Source organism: Triticum aestivum, chromosome 7A, assembly GCF_018294505.1.
Source record: "Triticum aestivum cultivar Chinese Spring chromosome 7A, IWGSC CS RefSeq v2.1, whole genome shotgun sequence".
In the NCBI taxonomy this organism is placed as follows: Eukaryota; Viridiplantae; Streptophyta; class Magnoliopsida; order Poales; family Poaceae; genus Triticum; species Triticum aestivum.
In genome coordinates, this window is record NC_057812.1 from 382,104,565 (window position 1) to 382,112,414 (window position 7,850).

Genomic DNA, 7,850 nt, shown 5'->3' on the forward strand with positions numbered 1-7,850 from the left:
GGTCAACACATAAACTCCTTGAAACCAACACATGGACTTCAAGAAATGCCTATGGACAAATCCTTCAAATATAACTCAATGCAACCATTAGTCCATAGAGAATGTCATCAATTACCAAAACCACACATGGGGGAACCGCATGTCCTTTCATTTGGTTTCACTCTTTTGTCAAGAAGCAACTTAGTTTTACCTCTTCTCTTCCTCTTTCGTTTCCCTCCGGTGCCATCCTAGATCTCGGGACGAGATCCTCTCGTAGTGGTGGAGTGTTGTGACGCCCCGAGACCGTTGCACCAGGTGTCTTCCATTTATTCATTGTAGTTGCCTTGTCATTTTTTGCGTGTTGCATCTTGCCATGTCATCATGTGCATTGCATCATCAAGTTTCCAAAACATGCATCCGTCCGGGTTCTCCCAGTTCTCTCCGTTGTCCGTTCTGAGCCCAGACACACTTGCACGCGCCCGTGGCACGTCCGAGATAGTATTTTATAAGTGGCCGGAAAATGTTCTCGGAATGGGTTGAAAGTTGGCATGTGGTGTTGGTAGGTTTTCAGTAGACTCCCTGCCAAGTTTCATCGCATTCAGAGTCCCTTTGATAGCCCAACCGTTAAACTATAGCGACAATATAGCCAGTCAAACGTCGGACGTTTTCGGTCTCCGGAAACAGTTGTCGGGTCTCTCTCTCTCTCTTCTCTTCTCTTAGCCCAGAGCTTTCTGCACAGTCCGCAATCGACCGCCAGGCCCTGAAATCGCTCCTTGCACAGTGCATCGACCCCCTCACGTGCGCGTCCGAAAGCTGTCCCGAACCCCCTGGGCAGTTGTCACCGTTGGACTCAGAACATCCCAAACATCTACAAAACGTCTCCATTTTTCTTTTTGGGCTACCTAACCTATATTTCCCGTCCGTCCGATTATGATCGGAGGGACCTAACCGCCCTAAAATGATTTCGTCTACTAAATATAAGGTCCAATCCTAGATCCTAGGGACCTAACCGCGCCGCCACTCCACTTGGTTTCCTCGGGATCCCTCCCGGACCAACCAGCAGCGTCCTCCCTGATCCAAAAAAAATCCTCTCTCGTTCTCCACCAACCAACCAATTCATCCAATCCCGTAGCCATCTCCTCGTTTCTCCTCTGCCTCGACTGGAGCAAGGCTCCCCCTGATCATGGCGCCCGAGCTCCACCTTGCGTGCCCGCCTCCTCGTCCTCTTGGCCATAGCAGACGAACGGGAAGCCTCGCGCCTGCCTCCTCGCAATCCTCGTCGACCCAAGGAGTCGAACACCTCCCTTCGGTGCCAACCGAGCTGCCGGCGGAGCTCGCCGAAGCAGCCAGCCCTTAGGCCGTTCTTGCTCCTTTCCGTTTCCCCGCAACTTCCTCTCCCTTCCTTCTCTCTCTCACGTTCTCTCTCTCATGTCGTTCACAGGAAGCGCCTCGTCCTCCCTGCACCAACCCGCAGCGTCGCCGCCCATGGAGCTCCACCACCCACCGGATCCGGTGCCCCAAGGCCCGATCCGTCCATTCCAGCCACCGTCGGACCGGCAAGCCTTCCACCGGAGCCCTGTAGTCCCGTTGTCACCGTTGCGAAGCCCCTGCCTCTGCTTCTTTCGAACCAGGGAAGAGGACGAGCGTCCCTGTGTTGACCCGCATCCCTGTTTGTCTGGAGCGCCAGCGACCGGGCGGCCCAGTGCCAGATCACGCCAAGGCCCAGCGCTCGGCCTCCTGGCCCAGAATCGCCCCCTGCCGGCCTCTCCTCTGCACCAGCGGGCCTTGGCCCATGATGAGCCACCCACACCCAAGCACGCCCTCCAGATTCAGCCCAAATCTGTTTTTTTGTTTCTCAGCGAATTTATCTATTTCCAGAAAACCTCATATTTACAGATTACCCCTCCATGTTCATGCATTTAATAACTTCAGAATCGTGCATCGGTTTAAAATGAATTATATACGAAACACGACTAGAATTTCATCTAGTTTCATAATTTGCAACTTTCATCCATGTTTAAACTTGTTGTTTGCTTTTGTTTTGCTTTATTACCAATGCTAAAATGCTTTATTTAATAACTAAATAATTGTAGCTCCAAATTTAATAAACTTTATATGTTTATGGGGTAGAAAAATGCCTAGTTTAACATGGTGAACTTACTTTGCATGTTTAACAACTCTAAAATATGGTTTAGGGAAGAAGAGTATCAAATCCATAAATATGCACATGAGGATTTTCCGGACTTGTTGTTTGTTGTTCCAGCCTCATTTAAACTTGCCTAGATAGGTAGTTTTGTTGTGCTTCACCCCTTGCCATGATAACCAATATTTAATATTGTTAAGTACATAAATGGGAGAGAACTAAATAAGTCACGTGGTGTTTTGTCAATATGCAACTCGTTGCATATTGAGCTCCACTTAATTTGTAGGATTGCTTGTGCACTTTGCCATGCCATGCTTAATTAAACTGGACATGTGTCATACTTGGTTGTGCATCATTCCATGTTTATGTGGTGGTTGTTTACCATGTTGTTTGCTTCTTTCCGGTGTGCTTCTTCGGGTTGGTTCCGTTAATGTCGCGTTTGTCAGGATCCATTCGCCTACGACCGTTCTCCTTCTTCATGGACTCGTTCTTCTTCCTTGCGGAATCTCAGGCAAAATGACCGTACACTCGAAATCACTTCTATCTCTGCTTGCTAGTTATTTCGCTCTATTGCTATGCCGCGATACCTACCACTTGCTATATCATGCCTCCCATATTGCCATGTCAAGCCTCTAACCCTCCTTTCCTAGCAAACCGTTGTTTGGCTAAGTTACCTCTTTTGCTCAGCCCCTTTTATAGCGTTGCTAGTTGCAGGTGAAGCTGAAGTTTGTTCCATGTTTGGAACATGGATATGTTGGGTGTCAGTGTCAAAACCGGCGGATCTCGGGTAGGGGGTCCCGAACTGTGCGTCTAAGGCGGACGGTAATAGGAGGCAGGGTTTCACGATGTTTTACCCAGGTTCGGGCCCTCTTGATAGAGGTAAAACCCTACGTCCTGCTTGATTGTTCTTGATGATATGAGTATTACAAGAGTAGATCTACCACGAGATCAGAGAGGCTAAACTCGAGAAGCTAGCCTATGGTATGATTGTATGTTGTCCTACGGACTAAAACCCTCCGGTGTATATAGACACTGGAGGAGGCTAGGGTTACACAAGGTCGGTTACAAAGGGGGAGATATATATATCCGTATTGCCTAGCTTGCCTTCCACGCCAAGTAGAGTCCCATCCGGACACGGGACGAAGTCTTCAATCTTGTATATTCATAGTCCAACAGTCTGGCCAAAGGATATAGTCCGGCTATCCGTAGACCCCCTAATCCAGGACTCCCTCAGTAGCCCCTGAACCAAGCTTCAATGACGGTGAGTCCGGTGCGCAGTGTTGTCTTCGGCATTGCAAGGTGGGTTCCTCCTCCGAATACACCACGGAAGAGTTTGAATACAAGGATAGTGTCCGATCCTGCAAAATAAGTTCCACATACCACCGTAGAGAGAATAATATTTCCACAAATCTAATCTACTGACGTGTTTTGGCAGCATGACATCACGCCACGGCCCGGTAATTATTAGAACCGTTTTTCTTTAACCAGCCCCGCACATAACGTGAGGAGGTTTCTTGACACGTCTTGTCAAAGCAGAGATCGTGTTCCCCTTATCATGGGATTCTCATCAATACCAACGTGGGTAACCCAACCGTGCCTGTTGGTATGACTCCTAGATCTTACGTAAGTCTCAAACGGCCACGAGGGGACGCCTGATATTCACCCTCTTTATAATGGGGCAGGGCTTTTTCTTTTTTTCCCTCCCGCGCTCAATCGAATCCTTCCCCCGCCTCGAGTTCTAACACCCAAAGCTCAGGTCAGGCGCTTCGGACCTTCAATCATGTCCGGATCCAGCCTTTAAGGCCGGTGGATGCCTTCCTCCATCATAGAGGAGGACATCAAGAAGTTGAGGGAGGCCAGATATCTGACCGCCAAAATTTCGCATAGGCTGCCCGCCCGAGGGCAGGTCGTCCCTACTCCCGAACCCAACGAGAGCGTCGTGTTCGTCTCCCACTTCCTCCGAGGGCTAGGCCTCGCTGTGGATCCCTTTGTTAGGGGTCTTATGTACTATTACGGGCTGGATTTTCATGATGTGACCCCGGATTCCCTTCTTCACATCTCATCATTCATTGTCGTATGTGAGGCCTTCCCCCGCATTGCCCCTCACTTCGGTCTGTGGCTCAAGACCTTCGATGTGAAGCCGAAGATGGTCGAGGGGCAGTACGCAGCGTGCGGAGGTGCTTTAATAAGCAAAATTGCTGACACTCCATGGCCAAAGGGTTCCTTTCCAGAGGTGTCCGGATTGTGGCAGCGGGAGTGGTTCTACATCACAGCTCCTCGAAGTGCCAAATGGGTAGTTGCCCCCGCCTTTCGCTCGGGCGCCCCACCACAACTGATGTCATGGATCAGCAGGGGGCTGAGCTGGGGTCCAGCCAAGGACGTTCCAATATTGTAGAGCCATATCCGAGATCTCTTTGAGGGAGATTTCAGTCTGGGTATGGTAATGCAAGTTATGTTGGTTCGTCGAGTCCAGCCTTGCAAACGCCTACCCCTCCATATGTGGGAATTCAACCCGGAAGGACCGCGCGCTATTCAGCATTTCCTCAGCATGACGCATGAGGAGACATACAAATCGTTCTTCGGACCCCAAATATTGTGTCCTGACACCACCGAGGACGTGGGCCTAAGCTGCAACAGCCCCGCCGCCCAAGTAAGTAATCCCATGGCTGAACACACTGTCATTTTATTTATCATGACATCATTCTGAAGAATCGCTCTTTGACCAGGACTGTATAATGAAGGCTAAGCTGATTCGGTGTTCGGCTCCCCTTCCCGAGGGATTGGACAATCCGATGCTGGAAAAGATGCTCGAGCCAGCACCTTGTCTAGTGCCCTCAAAGGAAGATGAAGGGGGGAATAAAGAGGACGAAAGCAGGCCTCCATCGCTATCTATTCCAATCGAGGGAATGAGCGCCTCCGTGAGGGAGGATAACCAAGGGGAAGAATCTGACATTCTTTCTCCCCGGGGAAGGAAGAGGACCACCTCTAAAGATCCAGAAACTAAGGTTTCCTAACGGGAGAAGAAATCTCCGCCAGATGGTCCTGCCTCGGAGGGTATTCTGGCCGCACAATGTCCGCGCGGGGATCAGCCCTCTACCGAGCTGTAAGTAATCAAAAAGTACTTAATAGTGAAGATATCCTATCTTACTTCCGAAGACAATAATTGATGCTTGTAAATTGTAGTCCAGATCGCAGCCCTTCTCAACAGAGTTCATCTTCGGGGGATCTTCTTCCGGAGATGATGGAGAGCGAAACGCCTCCCCCGGACTCCCCAACTCAAGAAGCGGGCGACCTTGAAGTGTCATCGTGAAGGGCATCTCCGGATCCACTAGGTCCATAGGATAACCCTTTGGCTGCCCGGAATCCCCTGTATCCGACTCCTAAGGAGAGCGACAGCGAGGGTCCGCAGAGTGTGCAGTCGGACACGCTGAATGATCTTTTGAGGCAAGCTGCCATCTCGGAAGTGCATTGTACGCTAATGGGTACGGTAATTGAGAGGATTTCATCCACTGAAAGTGGGTTGCATGAAGCTTTTATGAGTCTGCTGAAAGGCTTCGAGGTACGTGAAATAATGTATGCTTTTAACAGTACTGCATACGTTAGGTATGCCCATGTAGATAGTAGCCCCTAGGACTCTGGTTGTCGTCGAGAACGGCGGCAAATAGAGGATCATAGTCCCAGGTAATAATCAGACCGCCTTTATGTGCGGGTGGTTGAAGCTCCGGTGTCTAGCCGGACTGATGGGTTTGCCAAACTAAAGCGGCAGATGCCGACATCGTGCTTGTCAACAAGCGGCTTAACGAGGCACGGGGTGAGTGATTTTTCTGGTGATCGTCACATAGTAAGAGCAGCATGATGCCAGTATCTTTAATATGTTGTGACTGCAGATGGAGCTGCCACCGTGGAGACCCTTCGGGCGGAGCTTGCCCGGGCCAAGGAGCAAGCAAGGAGTAGCAATGTGTCCGCTTTAAAGGCGGCCGAGGAGTTAAGGGCCGAACAGGCTGCGAATTGCGAGAGCAAAGACAAAATAGCCAAGATGGCCGTGGAGTTGAAAGATGTTGCTGACTGTTACTGGCTTCCTGAAGAAGAAAATCGGGCGAAGGCGACGAACCTGGAGAAGGCCCGGGTGGCTGCCAAGGAAGCTCGCTCCAAAATTAGAGCGACGAAGGAGGAGCTGAATCAAGCTGCAGATATCGTGTCTGGGAAGCCCTTCTTGTTGCGGACTAAGTTCGAAGATCCGAGGTATGCTCCTCTGGACCGGATATGGAGTTCTGTGGACGAGTACATGGATTTGGCTGCAAGTGCGGCTGACGCAGCCGAGTACTTCGAGGATCAGAAAGGTCCCGAAGTGGAAAAGCTGTTTTGGTCACAGTTTCATGCTCCAGTCCATCCGCTGCCGCTGAATGAGCGATTGACCGGTTGGGCCGAGCTCCATAGGTTGTCCGGACTTGCCATGAGGTCCGTTGTGGATCACCTGTGGCCAGGAGGGCCAAGGCCGAGTAGCAACTTTAGCTTAGTGCAACAATTCCTTGAAGCTATGCCACGCATTAATGCTGTAAAGAGATCAGCGTGCATAGAAGGTGTGCGGATGGCCCTAGCCCGTGTCAAAACATACTGGGCGGAGATGGAGGCCACCACTATTGCAGCACAGGGTTCGACCATAGGCCGAGTGGCTTCCGAGCACTACTTCGAAGAAGTCTTTGAAGGCGCTCGCTCGATAGAGGCTCAGTGCTCGAAGAATATTATTTTCCAGTGACATGTAGTCCCATTGTACAAACAATGTTTTTCTGAATTAATCAAGGCTGTATTTATACTTTTGCCTGAAAGTACTATGATGCCTCATGTGTGGCCGTTTATGTATATATGTATATAACCTGAAAGTTTGCAGTCGCCCGCTTCCGCCCCACGCATATAATGCGGGGGTGTTCGCAAAAGATGCATATCCACACTTGATCCAACGCCTTGGTCCGTTAAGGAGGTGATAGCGTAGCTAACGAGGCAATCAGACTATATTGCTTTAACACTTTCACTTAGCCATAGGAGTTTGACAGTGGGGCTACTATATAGCCCCTGGTACTTCTGCGCTCGTCCGAATATGGGGCGCTTACGTAGATGACCAGGAAATGGCCCTTCGTTAATGCGGAGGAATCCCGAAGATTCCGGTTAGTCATCGAGTGGTTGACCAGTCTGTCACTATATCTTGACAGTCAGTTTTCGGCTTTCTCTACTAAGGTGCTCATCCGGATGAACCAGGGCACAATCGCAGTAATTCTCCCAGTGCTACCTTAGCTGATATAACGGAACGTAAGGTACCAAAACGTGAGAGCCGGGAAAACCCAACATTTGACCAAAGACATGATTCGGAGATGATGCATATAGGGCCAAACTCATGACGCCGAACACTCCCTAAGGTGTTTGGTCTTTATAACATATGTCGGGCTAAACAATGCCCTTTATAAGAAACCCCATGTGTCCGGGTACATGCAAAATCCTGGCGTGGCTACATGCCAATAACGCCGGCATCCTTCTCAGTTGTATGGAGTATCCGGAGGATGTGGGTAACAAGAGACAGTAAAAAAGGTTTACGCAGGGCCTTAATCTAAAAAGAAACCTTTCGGTGGGTCCCTGTTGCACGTCTGCGACTGTGTCTCCGTTGTGCCGTGTCCTGGACGGGTGTAGCACAATTGTAACCTGCAAAAGGAAAGAATTTAGGTGAAAGTTGCTGTGC